At 44.2% G+C, this 23,404-nt stretch overlaps 1 protein-coding gene across 13 annotated transcripts in view; it reads right to left on the bottom strand.

Moving 5' to 3' along the window:
* KALRN (kalirin, RhoGEF kinase) overlaps positions 1-8,830 on the bottom strand; it is a 330,226-nt gene extending 321,396 nt beyond the window's left edge. For all 13 annotated transcript variants that reach the window (XM_017740170.1, XM_017740164.1, XM_017740169.1 and 10 more), the window contains exon 1: positions 8,756-8,830. The gene's annotated coding sequence lies outside the window, so the exon portion shown is untranslated. The remainder of the gene's footprint in view (positions 1-8,755) is intronic.
* Between the last annotated feature and the right edge of the window lie 14,574 nt (positions 8,831-23,404).

A 23,404-nucleotide genomic window follows, 5' to 3' on the forward strand; every position in this document is an offset into this window, starting at 1 on the left:
ATCCCAGAAGAACATGCTACCCGCTACTCATTCAGGCTCTCTCTCTCCTCCATTCCCAATTATTTAAATATTGGTACAGCGTGGAAAAGCACCAAGAGTTATGATCAGAAGACATCCAAGCCCACATTTATAATCCTCTCCCAGGATATGAAACACCTGGAAAGGGCCATGAGCTTCCCACAGCCCAGCAGCACTAATCACTGATGCTGCCCATTCACCTTGGCTTCATAAACCCAACCTTGTGTTTCTAGGCAGGGACCCCTTTAACACCTACCATTCCACCAAAGTGAGCTCTAAAAAATAAATAAATAAGAAACCTGTGTAAATTCTGGTAGGCTGAAAACATTAAGTCAGAAAATTCTTTACCCTTTTAGTAACAGCAACACAAGGATTTCAGCAACAGAAAAGAAAATAGGATCCAGAACATTCCTGTCCTGTCTTTGCTTCAGGATAAAAATTGTCCCTCAACAGTTCATCTAAACTGTCCTCAGGGGAGCAGGATAAATAAGGCTCAGGCACAGGGTCAGAAGTTAGCAGGACAGACCAGAGAAAATGGGTTAATTCTCATTGGAGGGGGAAGGTTACATGATGACCCAGTTGGAGGTTTCTGGATGATGGAAGGATAAAATAAGTGCCTGGACTGATTCCTTCTAGTCTTACAACACACAAAAACAAGAAGACTTGGGTAAAATATAATAACCTATAAGATAGGCTAAGTTTAGAGACAAATGTTTCTCATTTCTGATGGAAGTTCAGCTCTAGGGTTTGAGCAATAGAGTGAAATTATTACAAATACATCATATATATTAGAATCCTTCAATTGTGTCCTTCAACTCCATGCAATCCAAATTACTGAGAAATCCCTAATTTTTATGAATCCCTACATAATTTACAATTTTATCAAGAGCTTGTATAAAGAAACATCAGATTTCTTCTAGAGCTAACCACTGTATATTTAATTCTCCATCAGATTTGCAGAGTTCAGTAACTGGTTTACTCTCTTAAATACTGATAATACGCTGCGTTTTCATTGCACTTTGTAACCCAAAATCTCAGCTTTTCTAGGCAGACTAAAGGGGGTATTGGCACCATCAAACATGCTTACATAAGGACACTCATCTCCTCTAATGGAGCCTGCTAAGAAGTAGCAACAGGCACTAAAAGAGAAGAAAATCTTCTGGCATTGGCTGTGCAGGGACTCTGTCTATACCATTGCTTTTCTTTACTATTATCTTTTTACTGAGGGGAATAATAAAGTACTGAGAAGGGAAGAAGTTCAGCGCAGATCCCACAGTGAGTCACTTAAAAACCAGGAGTAGAACTGAGGTTTTCTGACTTGATCCACTGTGTTAGAGCTTCACAGTGCTTAAGAATCTGTCTCTGCTTGTTACTAATCCACTCAGGGAGACAAATCTTGCCCCAAGTCAGCCATGATCTCCACATCGATTGTACATGCAGTCTTCAGAGAGCTACTCAGCACATTGTTTTAAAGGACAATGAAAAGTAGAAGGAAGCCAGGAGTCTCAGTTGCTCTAATCAATAAGTCCCATCTCCTGCCTCCCCCTGGACTCACTAAAATGGGATGCAATAATCAAACATGTCATTAGGTTTGCTAATTACAGTTATTAAATGCTAAAACAAACAGCTGATAATTTCTTACTGTTTTTCAAGTTGGGTTTTCATGAGCTTTGCTCTGATTTAGAGAGGCAAACAGATGGTCTAGTTATTAGTGCTCTGGAAAAAAAAGAGTTAGAAAAACACATGTTCTTCAGGGCACAAAGTACACTGAGAACAAATATTTAGCCATATATGCCTTGCATTTCTCCTACAAAATCCTTTGCTAATGGCCTTTCCTGTCAGTGGCTTGCTTGCCAGTTCTTCCCATCTCCCTTTCTTCTGTCCTATAAGAGCCCATGGCTAAATTCAGGTTTTATTCCCAGAAGTGGGATCACATAATTTTTTCCTCCACAAATCATCCAAGGGACATTGCAGTGATGGCACAAGGCATCGTGATGCATACCACATTAAAAGAAAACCTTAAAGAAACCTCAGAAAACCTGCATGCAGGCAAGCACCACAGTCAGTGGCCTTCTGATAACCACTTTTTCAGTCAAGCCTGCAACTAAGAGGAAAGAGACTCCAGTGACAAGATCCCTGTTCTGGCAGCTGCCTGAACATGACACCTCTAACCAGTGGGCCCAAATGTTTCTGCATACAGTGGCACCAAATGCCCACAGGTAAGCCAAAAAATTGGCCACCCCAAAGTGTAAGTGACATGAACTCTGTGTACAGGCTTTACCAATCTCAAGTCCCGAGGCACATCCATCCCTGTTAATACACAATAAACTGGAATTCCAGCTATTTGTAGTCCTGTTGAGGACAGGAAATTATCAGTTTCCGTTAATGCAGGCTTCCTGCATACAGCAGATAATGATTTTATCAAGCTCTGTTTCTGCATCTCTCCAGTTCTGTCAGCCCTTCCACCACGATCCTTACCTGCTTGCAGTGATCCACATTTAAGGGTTTTAAACCCTCTGCTTCCTTTCACACTCCCTTCATAAGCATGAATTCACAAGGATTAACCAGAGACAGGCAAACGTCCACGCATGTGAAGGTTCCCAAGAACCTTTTCTAACACCCTGCAGCACACCAGCAACGGAAGCAGGAGCAGCACACAGTGTCTCTGGCCTCTGTTCAGATGTCTACTGCAGTTCAAGTGAATGCGCCACTTCATCTGACCCTGTAGATCATAAGCTGATCAATCTTTATGTTGTAGACCCTGCTGAGACTGTAAGTGAGTTTCCAGAGAAGCTGAAATAATCCTCATCAGGTATTTCAGTCCAAAATATGGTGAAAAAATGAATTATAATGAAGAGAACTAGGAGACAGACAGAGCTCAGTTGATGTCAGGCACTTCAATACAGTGATAAACAATACACTCTGGATTTCTAAATCTAATTAACAGACTTCCTAGGAAAGGAAAGTATCAAGGAATTGGTATCCAGAGTCTTGAAATAACATTCCTTTCCCTGTCATAGCTGAGCTCTCACTGGGAGAGTCTGCTTGCTACTGGACTTACTGCAAGCAGACTTCTGTACTAAAACTCCTTCAGTTTCAAGACAGACTAATTAGTTGCAAGGGTCATACATAGGATTAGCTGTGTGATCACCCTCCAACTCAGCTGGTATCAATCAGGTGATTCTAGTGCAAGTGATGGAAATTTAAGCTCCCACAACAAGCCAATTAACACAGCTGCAGTGCAATCACCGGGGCCTGATTCTCCAGAGTGCTGCTCTTTGCAGCATCCATGTCTCAGAGTCAATTGCCCAAATCAAATTCTAATGGCAAACCCTTACAACATTACTTTTAGGGTTAGTGACTCCAAAACCAAGGCTAATTGTTCTCACCAGAAGATCACCTGGCAGAGCAGGTCAGAGGCTGTAGATGGGACACCCAGTGCAGCATCTGAAACTGAAGGATCCTGTTTCCTACCAAGTAAATTTGTTCTTCAATCACCCAAAGCCACTGCATGGATTTGAAGAGACCACCTGTTGTGACTTGTAATTAGTTTTCACTGCTTTATGCAAGTATTTTGGGGTACTTCTTTAATTTTAAATATACACTGGCCAACAAGCCACAGGGGAAATAATTTCATTTCCCAAAAAGAAAGTTATTCCAGCAAGGCATAACTAAGGACAAGTGAGACTCATTAAAAGGAAGGGAATACCTTCCTATGTGGAAGGAAAACTTCCAGAGAGAGTACAGAGGAGCTTGGTTTTTTTCTCTGGAAGTAGCTGGATTGCTGAGGAGTCAGGGGAGCACTTGTACCTTCCTCTTCAACACTGACACTAAAGCTCTCTGCCTTATGCCCCAGCTACAAATAACGTTTGTTGATCTTGTGTCCTCTATTGCAGATGTATGGGAATAGCTGTATGTATGAGAGACTGAACAAAATAAACCCCAAATCTTCTAACACAAAACACCCCACTGCAAAACCTACTGCACTACAAAACACCCCTCTTGCTGCTGGAAAAGGGAAGGGAAGAACACATGGTGATGCCGTCACTGCTGATGGTGGTACAGACAGACACTCCAAACTCACACCACAGGGCACAGTGCTAGAAGCTGTACAGAATAAGGAGAAACAAAGAGAGGTCAGATACACCCTGATCATACACTCCTTCTCTTCCTCATTTGAGACAAGCATGGAGAAATAGTCATGCTTTTCTAATAGCAGATTTCCCTTTTTTGAAATCTCCATTGATTTCAAACTACACCAGGGAATGGTATAAAATGGAAGATATTTTTCTGTAACAAAATATAGAAGAATTGTTGATGCTTCATTTGAAATCTCCATTCCAGAGGAAGAGGAGAATGGAAACTTTTAATTTAAATAAAAACTTTTTGTGCAAATACAAAATGTTTACATCATTCACAAATTAAATATTTTGGTTAATTTTATTCCCAACCCAATACAAATTCCAATGTCCACAAATCAGCATCTGAGACCCCCTGAAACCAGGATGTGAACTCTTCCAGTGCCCAGAGGCACTGGGGGGTCTCATTTCAGCCCTCTCTCTGAAGAGTGAAGTGCATCCATTGCAGAAAAAGTAAAAACATGCACCTCTACATGTGGTACCCCTGACACTAAGCAACCTGTGGTGTCCTTGGACAAGTTTTTGGGAAGGTCAGTGTCTTCTCTGAGTTTTCCTCTTTGATTCATCCTGCTGGCCTAAATTTGGTGGAACCTAATTGCAAAGCTGTCCTTTCTTTAGAACTATTTACCTTGAAAGTCCTCCTCTGGAAGACCTTTCAGGAAATCTCTGCTTTTCCTTAAGGCTCTCAGTCAGGTTCAGACGTTACTCTGACCCAACAACGAGACTGCTCCCGAGACGTGCGGTTGGAGACAGTGGGCTACCAAAGGTTGGAGATGGCTGAGCTGTTACTGCATCCACCTCTCCCTGCTCTGTGCCCTTTTGGTGCCCAAAGCACACAGAAAAACCTCCCGCTTTGCAGACACATGCTGGGAGCTCTGCTTGTCACAGCTGCAGTAGCTCACCAGCTTATTACACCCTCTGCTGCTGATTCCTCCGTGCTCAACCACGCTCTCAGAAACCTGGCCAGCCTCCTCCTTTGTACTCCTGCCTCGGCAGATGAGCAGACAGTACCTGGATGACAGCAGGAGCCCACGCGCCACCACTCTTCCAAGCCTTCCAGGGAGCGGAAGTACCAGGAAGGATCCTGAGAAACTCCTCTGGGTGGGATGTTGGGAAACGCTTTCTGCGAGACCCATGACATCAGTCAACTAATAAGCTTTTTATAGCCTAAGTACATGAAAAGTTCTGTGCATGGGAAGGGAACATGATAACACATTCCCTTCCCTCTCTTGAAAGTTCATCCACTTTGTTCTGTACTGCACTGATCAATAGAAAATCTCCCATAAATATAATCAAGCAGCTGAACAATGCCCCAGTTTACACCACGTCTGTGTTTCCCAAGAAAGACTATAAGCCCAGTTTCCAAAATATTTCACCACCTCTCACTGAAAAAAAGCACCTAAAATAATCTACAACCTGTTTTACTTCCTCTCCTCAGTGTTCGTCTCCTCCTCAGAATACAAAAATCAGTCTCTGGCTTGTAACTCACTCCCTAATGGCTCCCAAAGCCATTCCATTGCTGAAAGCAGCACATTGAACCACCCAGGCAAAGCCAAGATTTTATTAGGGTTTAGACAACAAGCAGGTGGCCAAAGCCTCCCCCTTGCCAGCCCCCTGCTTAATCTGCTTCCAGGAGGTCAGTGATGGAAGCAATCAGACAGCGATGGCTGGGATGCACCCCACCCGCAACTGCTCACTCCATTGCTCTGCATAGGAGCTATGGAATGGGATTTTCAGGTACTCTTTAGACACACATGTGAACTTTGTTCAGGTTCAGTCTAGCTCATACATGAGATCACTGGAAGAAACCAAGAACTAGTTCCAGGAAAAAATCTTGATGTTATCCACCACCCCTCAACTTTCCCGCGGTGCAGGGATGCAGATGCAGAGCCCCGCGCCCGCTGCTTGCTGCTGGCTCAGCCAGCCAAGGGGAAGTGCCAGGCACAGAGCCCCAGACAGCACTTAGGCTGGATGAATCTGTGCCCAGACAGTTAGAGCTGTATGTCAACTCTGAAATTAAGTGCACTTGTGAAAGCCTGAGTGCTCCTCTGAGATGACACGGCTGTGCAAGCAGGTCCTGTTGTGCCTGCTGTGAAGCAGGCGGCAGCTGCTCTCCCTGCCCTGCCTGTTCTGCCCTTTTGCTTTGCAGGGTCCAGGTGTGGAGCATCCACTGCAACACAAAGCAAAGTGCAGCCCCTGCCTGAAGGGTCTTGTGTGTTCCCTGCAATTTTCCTGTTGAATCACAGACAAACAAGCTGGTGAGCCACAGCTGATGAGAAAAGCGATAAACTATGTAACTGACATGTTCAGCTGAGAGTTTTTGTGTGTGCTGATAAATTCTGCTGGTGTAAGGAGAACCCCCTTGACAACTTTACTGTACTGTTATTGTTAAAATTAACTGTAGTATTAAACTCTGAAGAAGATTCAATAAAACTCTCCTGTTCCTCAAAGAAGCCTGATTAAAACACAATGTGCTCTCAGAGGCTGTGCTAACTACAGAACTTTTTTATTTGTTGATCTTGGAAAGTCCAGGTATTTGATTTTTCTGTTTTGTCAAACATTTTCTCTTCTGTGCTCAAAGCATAGCCTAGGAAATTATTCCATTTTAATTTAAAAGAACCGAGCCATCAGCTGAAATGCTAAAATAATTTTCTTAATCTGCTTTATTACAACAGTCCAGGGGAACACTGGGCAGTACTTACACTCTGGGCTGGAAGGGAATTCCGGGGCTATTGCAGTGAACACCAGCAGTTCAGAGTGCTCTGCCTGCAAAGGCAACTGCTGCCTGTAGTCATTGCATTTGGAGACCATGAAGAGGAGGTGTAAATCCCAGGACCTCTAGCTATGTCAGGAACAGCACATTTTGAGCAGATCCAAGTCTGGAGGCTGGTGAGTCTATATGGAGCAAGCTGTACCCTGCCTGCAGTGGATCATGGTGTGAAAGCCCGGGGGATTGTGTTGGTGCTGCTTATTTAACACCCCCCTCTGCAAGGCAGGCTTGGCACAGGACAGTGTCTAATGAGCTGATGATTTGATGTGAGACCCTCTGGCTCAGAGCTGAACACAGGCACCGTCAGTGGAAGGGGCTACATAAACAATCCAGACAGGTTGTCATTATTAAAGATTCCGTGAATTACCAAATGATCCTGCAGTCATTCCATGCAAAGCAACAGCAGAAGCCAAAAACTAAATTGCAGTACAGTCCCTGCATAAATTCCTCCCCTTCACTTTCCCAGAGCACCCGGTTCAGCTTTTGTGTCACAAACAAGTGTGCAGGTACGCTGTGTTTTTATGACTATGTTCCCCTCTTCGGAGCAGTTAAAGCCAACCATGTAAAACATTTCAGGACATTCAGAATGAGACTTCAGTGTGAGATAAAGTGTTCCTGCATGTGAGTACTGTTGGGATAGTTTTAGGGTTTCAGACAAGACTTGGTGTTTCAGAAACTTCCCTCAAACTCCTGGATTTTCATGTCATTGATGAGAAAGTTTAGCATTTATAGATCCTCAAATTGTTTCCCCAGGTCACAGCTGGACTCATGATCCCTGGGCCATTTAACTGTTCCTATATGGGAAGGTATCTCACACCAGCTATCAGTCAAGGGGAAAGCTTTTCTTCCCTGGATGACATCTCCATGGCTCAGCAGGGTGATGAGCCCCATCCTCATGGGCCTGGGGACTCAACTCCAGCACCCGGGGAGAGAGCCAGGGAGGAAGAGTGTGGGCACCTAACAGCCTTGCTGCAACCTCCTCCCCTCTGCAGTCAGCATTACTGTGGAGATGAAGGAAACAAAAAAAGCAAAGACTGCAAACAAGGGGAGCTGGCTGTTCTTGATGGAGGTTTTCTCATTGCAAGCAGCCTGAATGGTTTGTAATCATCAGAAATGCTGCCACTGGAAATACCCTGGGTTTATGCTGCCAATTTGAGTGACTTCATGCAAGATTATGATTGCTTCAGACTTTCTCTTCCCCCTCTCACTGACAAGTTGTAATTCACACCAGAAGCACTATCATCCAAGCTATTCTCAAAGCCTCTTCCATATTGTCTAGTCCTGATCCACCCCCAGATGCTTGAGATTTGTCTCCTGAATGAAGGCTGTAAATCTTTGTACAGAATGGCAGGAGAACTTTGAGCATCTGAGTTATTATGCAAATGCAGCATCAATGGTACTTTTAACTGCAAGTCGATTGGGACTGTAAATGGAACACCAGTGATTTATGGGTCTGAGTGCTTCCTAGATACAGGAATTTAATGCTATCCACTGACCTTGAACCAAAAGCAGGATCCCTGAAGTGTTCTGCATGCTGAGACAGCTCACATCTGGGCTGGAGCTAAGAAGGTGCCTTTCATCCTACCTGTGCTGCTCATTTGCCCCTGTTTCAGAATATGAAGAAAATCAACATGGACCAGTTTCCAATGCCCTCAGTATTACTGGATAGTCCTGGTCCACATACAGCCCTTTTCTTAGCAAAGAACTAATTTAAGTATTACCAAGTTCAAACATGAAACCAGTCCCTCGAGATTCTGCAGCATCATAAGGACCAGGATGTGGCAGACAGTGCTCATGGACTGGAGGGATCAAAGAAAGATATGCTCACCTGACACAAAGGCCACTTTCTCCTTCAGTATAGGAAGGACATCAGCAGCTTTTAAACCATCATTTCGAAAAGAACCTGCAAAACAGAGAAAAACAGGAAAGCCACGTTAGAAGAGAGCAGGTTCTTGCTCCCAGCTTCATGGACATGCCATGTTTGTCAAAAATCAGACTGGAGAAATGCTATAAATTACATAAAAGCACCAAGAAACAGACCCAAATGGCTGATGAACAAACAGCATCAACATCAATAGAGATATGTTAATGGAAAAAAATTAAATACCGAGAATCAGCTCATTGCTCTATCCTTCAGAAATTCTGAAAGATTAACAGATTTCCCACCAAGTAACCAGTTTAATCCCTGCTGCCTTTTTCACAAACCATACTATCAAGCCTGGGAGATGCCCATCTTGTACAGCGCGTCAGGAGCTTTCTCCCTTCACTCTTCTGAACATAGCCCAGGTAAAATTGCAGGGAACATTACAGCACATACACATCCATTTAGCACCAGCCCTTGAGACAGATTTGCACAGGGACTGGCTTAAAAAGGGATTTTCTCCTTTCCCCCTTTCTGCTGTGCACAGCACAGCTGAGATGGAATGGTTCAAGATGGGACCACACTCGGAGGACATGCTCCTTACAAGCCAGCCAAAGTTTTCCCTGGGTAAGGAGAGGTTTGAAGCCCCTGCACATCCTCAGTAATACATGCTGTTTGATTAAGCATACCTGAGCAGGCCATTTGTATTCCCTGAAGTGACAAATTACTTCAGGTCTCCTAAATGTTCACCTAAGAAATTACAGAATTTTACTCTCTTGGGAACAGAGCTGCCCACAGTTTTAGGTGCCAGCAGTATCTTTTGGCTTTGCAAAAGACCGGCAGTAAGGGATCACCCCAGAGTAAGCAAGCCAGCCACTGCTATTCCCACAAAAGGTGTGTTTGAAGGACATCTTTGCCGTTCCCCTGAAAAATAAGTCATCCATCACTGGGTAGTGAATAGCCATCATGACAAGTGATCTTCCATATGGTCTTAGATCTATTCCAGCTCACCAAATAATATAACATATTTGAAACCCTGTATTTTCCCTTTCTGCCTTTCACAGGCAGGCAGGCAGCAACCACCATTCTTCTGAGATGGTGCCAGGGCAAGAAAATCTTCTCACTAAGCAGCTTGCTAGAAACAGGGCATTGCTGCGGCCATCACACCCTCCTCACTGAACACAGCAGATGATACCCTGACTGTTTGGGTCTGAAAGAGGGATTGGGGATAAAAGCACCCCTTTTATATTGTCATCTATTGCTCCCAACATGCAGCCTGCAAAGGCAAAGTGGTCCAATCCATGCAGACATTTGGAACAGACAAGATGAAGACCAAATCAGCCATTTTCACCTGCAGCTGAGCTACAAGTGTTAGTGTTATTATGGTTGAGTTAGTGGCTTTTGCCATTCACAGTTAGACTGTGCAACAAGGATGTCTTGTACACGTAAATATGTCCCTCCCTGGTGACCAAAAGCTACAGCTAACTCTCTTTGTCCCCAGTTGCTCTCAGGTGTCTCCAGGAGACGTGTAAGCTCACCAGCTAAACCTACAGCTAGTGAAAACCAGTAGTCAAAGGACTGAGGTAATTCAGTGTAAGGCCAAGACCAAAGTAACTGCAATTCGAACAGGCACTGGAGCACAGTCCCGAGGGATGCCTAAAGAGTGCACTGTGTCAGTAAAATGTTTGGGGAACAGGGAAATGAGTCCTGATTGCTGAACTCTTTCTGTGTTCAAGTAAGCAGGACTTTGTGCACTCTGTGTTAAATATATGAGACTTTGCTATTAACTTCTCCTCTTGACAAGAATAACCTCTCAGATCCCAGGCTGCGGCTAGCTCTCACATCAAAGGTAGGAACTGCTCAGCCACAGGCAACATTTGGAATTTAGGCAGCTCTGTATATAAGCATCTCATCCAACCATGAAGCAAACAGGAACAGTCAATGTGCGAGACACATCATGAGGGTTTGAAGACACTCAAGTGGAGTAGTGGGCAAAATTTATCCAGCTGCAAGTGTCAGTGCAAGTAGAGTCTTGGCCAGTATTTGTTAAATTTGTCAGGAAAATGGCAAAATCAATTCTTAAGCATCCAACTGTGCAGCAGACTATGCAACTGAAATCTTTGTGAGCATTACTAAAAAAAGCTGGTGGGCGTATGTAAAGCATACCATAAGGACTTCTTAGCAAGAACCCACTATACTGAGGGCTGAAGGCCAGTTTCAGACACTCCTGCAAGGAAGGACTGCATCTCATAGAGGAAATACGCATGGAGACTGGGAGAGAAATGTATGACTTTAAAAGATGGTCACCTCCTGAGCTGTAGCAGGGCAGGCTGCAGGCAAGGGGCTCTTTGCTAACAGCCCCTGTGTCCTGACTGTGCATAAGAGAGGCGAGAAAAGACTTGAGTGGGGATAGTGCTGCAGCAAGTACTTTCCCCTTTCTCAGTATTGCCCAGGACAGGTCAAACACACTCCAAAATAAATGATGAATGAATTGGAAAACTGTGAGGCTGTCCTACAACCAAGGAATAAACAAGAAGTCCCAAGAGCTGCAAAACTTCCCTTGGGATGAGGAAGGAAACTCTGGAAGGCAGATCAGCACCTAAAGCAATGCACGGTGTTCAACCAAGTAGCAGCTCATGACCCACAGATGAGGCCATGGCCAGTGCTTCCAGAGGTTGCTCCAGTTCCTGACAAAATCCTTTCATTGGAGGCTACATCTCAGAGCATGCTGTCAGGTTGCCAGCAAGAGCTGGGGCAAGGTATGCATAAATGGGAAAACCAATGGCTGTAACAAAGACTCCAAAAGCAACAGCAAATCTGTCTCCAGAAGGGCCCAGCATAGCAATGTTGCATTCCCCAGCTTGTAAGTTATTATAAGCATATCCCTAATGATGCTCATTTTCATCCTGTTCCCCAGCTGTTTCTAATACATTTGTTTTGTTTGTTTGTGTGCTGGATCCAAGGCCATGTCTGCAGAGCACCATCTCATTTTGCCAGAGAGCCCCGCGCACACAAAGGCTGTGCTTTGTAGTCTGCCCTACACCTCTCTACTGCTCCTCTCTGCAGCAGATGGACAGAGAAGGACAAAGGGACGAAGGAAGGGCAGGCTGAACACTGAGCCATCCTGCCCATTGTCCATGCATTGGTTTGCTGGTTCACCATCCTCATAAACATGGGACTACACAACAAAGCCCCTCTTGCTTTCTACCTGCATGGTCTGCCAAGGTACTCGAGCACTTCAATCACCCCTTTACCAAAAGAGAGGCACAGAGAGCACAGTGCTGTGACCCTGTCACCCTGCAGCCCCTCACACCTTCATCACATCCTGGCTTAGTGTGCTACTCACAGAGCAGGGACACTATGACTGGCCACAAATTTTTATTACTCCAGTGACCCAACAAGAAAGCACACCATGTCAGCCTGAGCAGCCGACAGTATGTGCTCTTGTAAACTTGGAAGGACTGAAGAATTAAGAGTGGATCCTCAGCATGGCTGATTTACGTTTCAGGGCAGAGCAGCATCACGTGTGCACAGAACATCTCCTAGAAGGGATTCCCTGGGTGGCAGAAGAAGCTCACAGTTTTAGATGAGATGCTGTAATGAGAAACCAGATGGGTGAGCTGAGAAGCTTAAGGCATGCTTCCATGGTAAACGCAGCAATTCTGAAATTGAGAAATTTGTTTTTCCCCTGCACAAATGCCCCAGTTGGCCTGGAGAGCTCACTGCTGAAGGACATGGAGGTCAGCAGCTCAAGGGGCTTCCTGAACAGGTTGGAGATCTGCAAACAACAAACATCTCCAGAGAACCATAAAGATTAATAAAATAAGCAAGAGTTTTGGAAAGAATGTAAGCCTACAGACTTTGAAGTGAAAGCCAAGCTGTAACTCTTGGAGTGAAAAATAAATTATCCCCAGAGAGAGCCCTGTGAGCTTTAGTATTTCTTTCTCTAAGCAGAGTGCAGGATCTCTGTTGGAGACACTGTCTTGGGCTAGATAGAGCAATGGTCTGCTCCAGAGTGGCTTTTCCTAGAAAAGCCTCAGTTCTAATCTGAAAAATGCAGCTCTTGGCTTCAAATAAAGATCAGCTGCTGGAAATATGGAAATACTTTCTATACTTAAAAAAAGTATGCGTAGGCAAGAAGAAGGCCTCCTGTCAGAGCACTGCATGGGGCTTAATCACTTGGCTCCTGATGCCTTCAGCAAGAGTTGTTCATCCCAAGTCCCATGCAACATTTCAAGAAAGGCAGCCCACATTCTCATAGTTCTCAGAACAGCTTTCACTATTTTAAAACTTTGGCATAAAATTTCTTTAACCAAACAAAACTGAACTCCTTGGGCTAAACCCATCCCTCGAAGAACTCCACTGGAGTCCAGGATGCAACAGTAGGATTAATCTGGTCCGTATTTCTTCTTCCCCCAGTAAAGGCCTCTCCTGTATTTCTATACTCCCACTCCCATACCCCAGTTTTTGGGGCATTTATCTCCCAGGTTTATCATAGCCTATCTGCCTTCCCACCTTTTTATTTTTCTCCCCTCAAAGTCTCAGTGGAATTTATTTGTCTTTGCAGTACTGTAGCGTCTTGGCTTTCTACAACACACAGAAGGAATGTCTGATGTGAGCAGAGAGAGGCAGAACAAAGGAGACTTTAGTATTCCCATTGTAGCCTTTGCAAACTGAGACACAGAGAGATTGACTTGACCAGTGTCAGACAGAAAGTTTGTGCAGAGCTGAACCCTCATTTCCCCAACGCTTTTCTCATACAAACATCCCTTTGTTTTCCAGCAGAATATAATCTTCCTTTTTCTTCTCTTTACACTTCTGGCTTCCTCCTCCTGCCCTTCTCTCTCCATTATTCTTTCCTTCTGCATTTATGCCTCAAATATTTACTTTTTGTGTGTGCTAAACCCTCTTTAACCCCTTCCTCCCCTTCCTGCAGGCTATTGTCTGTCCCTGCAGGGCTGTGAGCCTTCCCAGTTTGATTTCTCTGATTTTCCACAAGCCATGCAGAGGGGCTTAGCCAGGGGCTGCTGGGGCCTTTGCCGCTGGGATTTTGCTGGCCGAGGCTCATTGGTTCAAGGCAGAGAGGCCACAGCATGGCACAAGCATTTGGTTGAATAGAAGCAACATGTGCTCTGGACTAGTATTTTAGCACCATCTGGCCGAGATAAATGAGGCTGGACACTCTGCATCTGCCGATCGCTCCTCTGTGGACAACAGCCTGATCCCTGATGCAAAGAAAGATCATTTTGGTGCCCTGAGCTCCCCAGGAGCCTGCAAGGCTCTCCTATCATCCTTCTCCACTGCAGGCGGCAGAAGAGCAGGCTTAGATTTCACAGAGGAAGGAAGGATTCAATTGAATTGAATCTAAAGACAGCACCAGAGAGAAAAAACCACAAAATCAAGCTGTAAATATAATCACCAGCTATTACTGAAGACTAACCCAGAGTTATATGCTTCTCCATAATAACCAATATAAGGTAATACCTGGTCTCAGGGGAAGCATTTAGGACTGCAGGCTGGAGTGTGGCAGGGACAGGCTGAAAGGCAGGTTGGATTAGCACTGGGGCAAGGATGGCGGTGCTGTGCCCCTCTATGCTCCTGTGTTTGCTTTCTCCAGCCACCAGATCCAGTGTACAGACTGGCACATAGATCCATGCTAGAGCTCCAAAAGTTGCAAGAACCATGGACACCAAACAGATAGTCTGCACAAAAGACTAATCCCACTGCACCACATGCCACACTCTTTATCCCAGCTGAGACAAAGTCACATGCATTACATTGCTGCATTTATTCTAAAATTAAAACATGGATGTTGGATTTATATGTAATAGTTAGGCTCAGTCCAAGAGTAATATTATTTTTTCTGTGCTTCTTTATTCTGTCCTTCTTTTTATTAATTACACACCACTCCTGCTTTCTGAAATATCCTTCTGGTCACAGCTATCAGGTGGCAGTGCCACAGGCTACCCTCCACTTCCGAGTTTTGCCAGTGTAAGCGGCAAAAGCAGCTACTTTTCTCCCCTCTACACCAACAGGTCGGTCCCTCTGATTTCTCCTTGCTCGAATCCCTGCGCAGGGACAGCCCCTGCCGGCGCAGACGTCTTCCCTCTCCTGCCTGTAACACCGAGAGAGGCAGGGCTGGGGTTTGGGGGACCTTGCTAATTGCGGAGATTGTTATTCCTTCCACGAGGTACTTGGCAGCACTGAGCCTCCCAGCACAGCCTTTGAATGTCCACACATTTAAACAGTAGCCTCAGCTTGAAATCAAGCCAAAGAATAGGCAAGGCCTCAAGAAAGACAGAGCAGCTTGCAGCAAGCATGCAAATTCATTAGCCTTGTGTGCACGTGTGGCCTCTAATAAGAAGTGTTCAGCATCTGAAGCCGAAACATCCCACCCTGTGCATCCCACCTAAGCCAACAGCCAGGCTTTGCTTTTCATAAGTAGCACAAAACAATTCAAAGCATCAGAAGGATGCTGAATTTATACACAATCTGCAGAGGAGGTTCTGCTTCAACTCCATCCATGGGGGATTTTACTCATTTCATTTTAAACATGCACTAATAGAGATGCTAAGAGAATGCAATGGCTGTGAGTCAATCTTTTGCACATTTCCTTTTCATTTTCATCAGGACTTTGGAATCAGGCTGAGATCTTTCAGTTCTTACACTTAGAAAAATAATTAGACGTTATAGGTAGCCCTGTGGATAGCACATCTGACTGCTAATCAAAAGACTTGGCTCTATTTGTGGTTCTGCTCCTAAATTGCTTTATGATCCTGAACAAGCTGTTTTAACTGTGCCAGATCTTGGTTTTCCTCTCTACAGAACGGAAATAATGACTGCCCACATTAGTAAAGCACAGTCAGGTTCACAGACCTCAAAAGCACCTTTCAAACATGAATTAATTTTGTCTGAAAAAACCTCTCTGAGTTCTCTGAGGCAGGGAACTGTTGCAGTGCACTTTTATAGACAGGCAAAAATGAGGCACTGACAGTAGGAAAGCCTTGCTCTGGTGATCACAGAAAGGGCTTTCTGGGAGGGAATGGGAGATGTTAGGAGAACTGGAAAAATTAGATCATCTGACACAAAATCCTGTGTTTTATTTCTTAAGTGTACAAGGGATAGATGTGCTGCCCTAGAGGGAAATAAGTATATTCAGCACCTTGAGCTTTTAGTGGTTAAGTTTCTTGCCATCTACAGATTGCTCTACACATCAGTGACCACCCAGATGCAAGAGTCTTTTATGGTGTTAATAAACAGCTACGGGCCATTTGTAATCTGAAGTCACGTTTTAAACACAGCCATGGTCTCTATCCAGGCCTAGTGTGCATAAATATTTTCTTTTCATTTCACTCCCCTCTCAATTACAATTGGGTTTCTTATGGAAACATTCCTCAGAATTTTATAATCCCATAAAAAGTTTAGAACTGCTGATGGATTCCTGCAGGAAGGATGCAGGCCCTCTTTGAAGCAGTAGAGGCTGGGTACCCAGGGTCCCATCCTCTATTAAATTCTGTAGGTTAGAATAATATCCTTTAACTGGCATTGGTTTAGTCAACAGGCTTTTCCCAAAAAGCTGCAAAAGGGCATCTCCCAGCACCTGTCACACAGCAGTGACGTGCTTAGGGTTTCCCATCCGTCTCCCAGAAAGCCTCCCACTCACATCCTGGAGGTCCCCAGCCACCAGTAACTTCTCCAGGACAAAAAAATAAAATAAAATATCTAATTATGTACAACATTGAGGAGGCACTTTGCTGAAACGCCAGCCGTACAAAGGAACCATATGCCAGTGCCCCAAGTGTGCTTTGCAAACATCTGCCTCTCAGGGGGATTTCATGCCAGACACTAAGAAAGCAACTTTAATTAGAGGCCAATTGAGATCCTTGTCCCAAAGCCTGTGACTGTCTTAAAAAAGAAAAAAAACATCCTAAACAACAAGGCAATTGCATTTCCCCCCACATTTAAAAACACTCTACCTTTTCTCTTTTTAGTTTTTCTGACAGAGTTCGACATACCCCAAACAGACTGACATAGTTCCCATTGACTTCAGAAAAAACCCTGTCCAGGAAGGATGGTTGAGTCTAATATGAGTTTCAGAGTGGGTTTTAAATTAGTCATTTTTGACTGTGGTTCATACAACATTCACAAACCAGCACCCCACAATTAATTAGGCTTACATTTCCCCTGTCACACGTCGCCTCAAATCCCTTCTGACCAGATACATTTCTGCCTTCGCTCATCTCCTTTGGTCCCTTTCTTTCTGCCAGGGCTTATGATTTGAGCTTGCAGCTATTGTGTCATCCTGGGAAGCTGATTTAAAAAAAAAAAAGAAAAGAAAAAAAAAAAAGAGGAATGAAAGAAAACCTAAATCTGCAATTCAAAAGGGAGTTTCCCTTCCTGTGCATCAGTTCCCTGGTTAGGGATAAAGCAAGACAGGGCAGGCAAGAGAAAGAAACTGTCCCTGCAGAGGGGTACATGGGAGAGCAGCCAAAGCCCTGGTGAGATCGCAGAGGCTGCTCCCACCCCTGAGCTGGACACAGTTCATCCAAACAGGGCAGTTTCAGGTCTCTGGGTGATGTATCTCTGGACAAGCCCAGCAAAACCAAGGCAGCAAGAAGAGCAGCAGAAAGAACTCCAGCTGAAGCTGATATGAGGCAGATCTCAGTGGCACTTCAGGCAGGCCTGTTGGGAGCACAGGGAATGCTCAGGGGCTGCACTGTGATGCTGGGCTACTCCAAGAGCTGCCTTCCACAGTCCTTACCTGGGGAGCAGGACCTCCCGTCACGCCCCACTCTTCTGTGCTTATTGCAGTTTCCCAGGGTCTCTGCAAACCAATCTACAACCAGCCCCAGCCCACCAGCAGGGCCTGTGCATAACCCACTTGCAGCTGACTTCAGACTGCCCAGACCTCTCTGCCCAAGCGCTGAAATGCGAAGTGGCAGTGGCAGCAGCTCCTCCAAAGGCCTGGCCAGGAAACACTCTGGGTCTAACAGCAATCACTTCCCCACCAGCATCCCAAATCCAAACAAAACCAGGGCAAACATTTTACATACATCAGTGGGAGGGGGAAGGCAAGACGCTCACAGGACTAAATAATTTATCTGCCTCTCCTAGAGATGCTGACATTTTTGACACACATTAAACATTAATGAAAATCATTTTATGGATGGCTGAGTCATGCCAGTCAATGGATAATCCCCTGCTTCTCCACCTGCCCCTTTCACCCTCATCTGGCTCCAATCGCAGAGTGCAGCCACTTGTAACTCTGCCCTCTGAAAGAGGCCAGGCTCCCCCCGATGCCAAAGAGCAGAGCAAAAGCACCGAGGGGGCTGAACAGATCCCAACGAACACATGGACGAGAACCGAGCCCACAGAGCCCTAACCCCGCTGCAGTTAAATTCACAAACCTGCTGTTTTGTTAATTAGCTAACACGAGATGCTGTGAATCATTTTGGAAAGCAAATTACCTCCCTGATTTCCAAAAGCTTCCTAGCCGCATTTCTTTTTTTAACTTACTATTTTTTCCTTCTCTCTATGTATAAATGCCAATTAAATTACTGCCTGCCTCTGTTTAATCTAATGTTAGCCTACTCATATTTTCAGCTGCTCCCTGATGCCAGCATGGCCCCTTATGCCCAAATCTCTTTAGCATGCTAGTATAAATGTTTACAGCCCTAAGACTTAGTGCTGTAAGAAGCTTGACATTTTTGTGCTAATAACCTGTTGTTACTGTAATGTTGAATTCAAAAGGATCACCAATAGGTTGAAAATGCAGCTTTCCTTTAATTTGTTCCAGCTAAAGACACATATAAAGAGATAACTGGAATTAAAGTCTCGTGAGCTGTCTGAATCTCTTTCTGGACAAACAGCCCTTAAACTTGCCAAAATGATACTCATCAGAAGGTAGAGCTACAAAAAGCCACTGGGCAGGTTTCAAAGACAGAGGGTATGCATTTAGTCGCATCTTATCAATCACAGAGTCATAGAGTCACCGAAGTTGGAAAAGACCTTTAAGATCATCGAGTCCAACTGTTAACCCAGCACTGCCAAATCCACCACTAAACCCACTGGACTGTGATTCTGGATACCAGAGTTACCAGGAATATGTTCTCTATCCTAAACATGCCTTTCTTTATGGAATAGGCTAAAAGATTATCACCTAAATGCAGCAAATTGCCTTCTTTTCACTAAGGGGGAGCTCAGAGCTGCACAAATAACTGGCTACAGGTTAATGGGATCTGACTGATCTCCAGAGGGTGCAAGCTGCTGCTCTATAGATTCGGGACAGCTGGAGTCAGATGACCATCCAACTCCTCCCTGAAACACAGGGAAATAGTCTGGGGGCCCTCTTTCCAGCCCACTGCCAGGTTGCATTTTTTCTTTTAATGGAGGTGACAAAAGTGCAATATATTGGCAATGATATTTTAATTTCACAGACTGAACTGTAAAATCCTTTTCCCACACATATTTTCCCTTCTTCTGAAGGGATTTTACTGGTTGGTGGTTTCACTGAGCAGCATGCTCTGCAAAAACCAGCAATTCCAGTCGGGAAGAAATTGTCCCATTCAATGTGTCAGTCCACAAAGTTTATTAGATAGGTTTCTAAAGATAGGGAAATTATACTTTGATCTGAGACAACCTATTTCAGCCTATAGAATCTTGCTAAAGGCAGCTGTCGAGCCTCCCTTGAGTACAACACTGAGGAGCAGATCCCAATCTAAACCAAGCTAAGTCAACCAAAGGACATTTAATACCTTCAGTAAATAAGAGATGAGGAGAAAACAGTTTCTCCCACATCTACTGCAGGCGAGATTTCACTCCTTTGGCTGCAGCAGTTTTAATAATCCATTTTTATATTTTTCCCCAGCCAGGAGTTCATCCTGCATAAACATCTCATGCCAGCCATCCCTGCTCTCCCACACAAACATGGAACCACATGTACCTTCTCATATTTGGGTTCTAGCTTTGCTGATAGAAGGACAGACCATGTCCACATTTCCAACCTACATCTCAGCCCAGGGTTTCCATGACCTTTTCCTGCAAGCTCTAGCTCTGCTGCTGGTATGACTTGTCCATTATGTTAGTTGTTCAATAACTCTTAGGCACTACTGTGCTAATAGCACTTTGAATAAACAACAAGTCACAGTCAGAAGTCAATGAAACATTAGGAGCGATGACAAATCAGAAATAGCAAACTAACTGCACAATGGAAAAGAAAGAAATGCAGTGATGTTTTTCTACCTGCTTACAAAGAAAAGCAGAGTGAAAGATAGACTGAATAGATTCATCACGCTTTAGCTTCATTACTATAATAATTAATTTATATTAGCAGGTGCACATTAAGAAGATCTGTTTCCACCCCTCTGCCACCACCAGCTGGTGCAACGTGCATGTGTCAGTCATGGGAAGCAGTAGTTGTGCTGATGCCCCTCACCACCTCTTACATCTGCATCCTGCAGCTTTGTTATGGGTCCAGTCAGCAGCACTGGCAGAGCTGCATGAACACATCACAGAGAGCAGTTTTTATTCCAAAGTGCTTAAAGTGGCCAGAGCCAGCTATGGTGGGAGACAACCAGACACATAACTTCATTTTCCAGATTTCATGGGAGCTGACTGATGGCAGAGTGCAGGTATCATGGCCAGGTATTTGATACAGGACGTTTATGATAGCCTTTTATAAACCTGATATTTATAAGCCTGCACTGGAAAAGTAGCTATGATGTTCCACCCAGAGCTTTTGCTCCTGAGGAACACATGTTCGTGAGTCCACAGATCTCTGGTTTATACCTCACCCGGTGGATCCTACTGCAGGATTTGACCCAACATCAGAGTTCTGGGTTATTACATGGGACTGAGAGAGCCAGAAAAATATCCTCTTAATAATGCCTCTTTGAATCTTGTGATCTGATGAAAATTCAGCCTGTGGAAATACATCTACCCTCTCTACCACTTTTCCTTGGAAGCCCTATCAGATGTTATTATATCCATTTATAGAAACTCCAGAAAGCTGAGATACATGACACTGGCTACTAATGAAAGCTGCAGGATAAAGCAATAATGACATCTTGGGAACAAAAAATGCATACTGAAATATTATAGAAAGAAAGTTATCAGGCAGGAGATGTACAAAATTCAATTTTCTGAGTGGTATACTGGCTTAAATGATACAAGCAATCTTTTCATGGCCATGAAATGAAGCTTTTTTGCCAATGTTTTGTGAACTCACACAAAGAGAAGAAACCAATGAGATAAATAGTGTCATCTTCCCCTGCACTGAAGTGCTACAGTACTGAGCACACTGCCTGTTATAAGACTACTGACAATTAAGGATGTATCACCCTGAGCAGTATCTCTGTCTGCATCTATCTGATCTGCCCATTACCATAGTCCTCTGCCACACAGCACAACCATGCACTTCATGGAATAAATATCCATTGAAGCCAAAGTAGCAAGTCAGCTGAACACATAAATTGCCCAGATTCTACCCGGGGACAAGAATAATTATCTTTCCAAATCCACTTTAAAACCCTGACTAAAGAATACTTTCTGAAGAGGTCAAGCCCTGATGATAGCTAATACTTTCAAATGAATCTTTGTAATTGCCCAAATACAAAGAGCTGTTTTAACGCATCACGACAGCAGAATGCCTCTTCCAGGGGCGAGCTCACCCGCATTTCTGCAGATCATCACTTAAGTGTTCCGTAAGTCATATGACTTTCTGGCTTTGAAAGATTGCCTTTTGATGTCCAACAGACAGATGTCAGCATAAAAAGATCGGGAGAAAAAGAAGTCCAAGCTCTGCACAGCCAGCAGTAATCAAGAGAACAGCAGTGAGCTTGTCTGTGGAGACCAAGCAAGCAATAGCAGCTGAGCTACCTCCTCACCCCTTTGCTTCCAAAAAGTGTTTAGCAATAGCATAGCTACAAAAGTGCCAGTGAAGTGCACTAAGTTACCAGTACCTGATTAGTGGTTCTGCAACCATTTACAGCACCACTAGCTCAGGAGCACCCACCACTGCTAGAAATCAGGGACCCAGCCAAAGAGTGTACTTGAAGCTGTAACACCAGTTAGTCCCTTGGATGTCAATTGTTTGGGGAACACTGTGATATAGCTTACACTACCACTGTCACTGCTGTTCAAGGGATAAACAGAAGGCTTCTGTCATCAGTGTTTCCAACCCAGTCCTTTTCATAAGCATTGCTATTCAACTATAATGGTTGTTTTGTTACGTGTAGTTCTACTCGGAAAACTGACTCCATAAAAACAGCATCATGGAGTTAATTTTTATTGCATCTCAATGATTTCCAGATCAAATGCAGTCAGTTTACAAGTAAAAAAGATGTTTGGTTTGTTTTTCCAGCTACCAGGTCTACAAACTCATGCTGGGATCTAGAAGTTAAGTTGTCATCTTTTTGGCTTGTACGATTGCAAGAAAAATGAAAAAGAAATCTGCTCGCCTGCTCCTGGAGCGGCTGTGTATTTCCAGCTTCAACAGAGAAAATAAGGAATAAGAATGAAGACAATATTTTCAAACCCACTTATCTAATTCTGTGCTTCAGGGCTCCAGAAAGGTAATCTGATTTTAAAAGCTACTCCAAGGGCAATTTGAAGTGACAAGACTTAAGCACCACTTAAAATCTTACTGCATATTTGGGTACATAAATAGTATGTACCTAACTTTAGACACCCATTTTTCAAAACTGTTCCCCTTAATTTAGTCAGCAAATTAATCAGATTTGCATGTGATTACACATAGATAGCAGATAATTTCTGTAGGAAGGTGTTATTTTTATATAGACATTTGTCAGAGCAGAATTGCACGTTAAACTAAAATTTATGAGTCCACAGGCTGAGTTAACATTAACTATTTGACAGCTGCAAATTGCTGCATTACAGACATGGCCAATTTACTTACAGAGACCCACGTGCGCACATGTAACTTAACCATTCCCCAGCTGTCTGTCTGTAAACCTCAGTTTGTAGGGGTTAGAAGGTTTCCCTCATGGCAACTCTGGCATGTCCTAATCAGGTATCTGAGCCCCACTGTCCTGCACATGAAAGAAACAAGATGTTCTAGGGGCAGAGGAACAGATTAGCTTCCTACCATGTTGACATACAGATCGTCTAATCCTTTGTCATGTCTTCTATGAGTTCCCTACAGCAAAAATTTTCAGCCACGCCTTTGCTTCTCCCCCAGTACATCCAGCTCTTTCCTCTGGGCTCCTGTGCCAAATGGTTTTGGATGCCACCAGTCAAACATATACACACAGGGCTGCTCTGTGGAACCCAGTGTGATGGTCACCTTGAGCCTTGCGAAGGATTTGCAGAAACATTAGCTTTGAGCTGTTTGTGAAACACAGATTCATGGTGGGTAAACTGAGGGAATGTTTGCTCCATTACCCAGTTGTCCCAAAGCATTCCTTCGTGTACAGGTGCACTAATGCTGACCACCCCACCACCCCATCTGTCCTTGTGCCTTTGGGAGTTAATGTCTGGTTGCAACCAAAGAGATAATGCATAAGAGCTTACAGGAAAAGTGGTCTGAAAATAAAGGCTGGGAACACGGCCAGCATTTGCAGATGTACTGAGTTAGCGAGTTCTGAGGAACATTCCAAA

The sequence above is a fragment of the Corvus brachyrhynchos genome, unplaced genomic scaffold (genome assembly GCF_000691975.1).
Source record: "Corvus brachyrhynchos isolate BGI_N302 unplaced genomic scaffold, ASM69197v1 scaffold126, whole genome shotgun sequence".
Lineage (NCBI taxonomy): Eukaryota > Metazoa > Chordata > Aves > Passeriformes > Corvidae > Corvus > Corvus brachyrhynchos.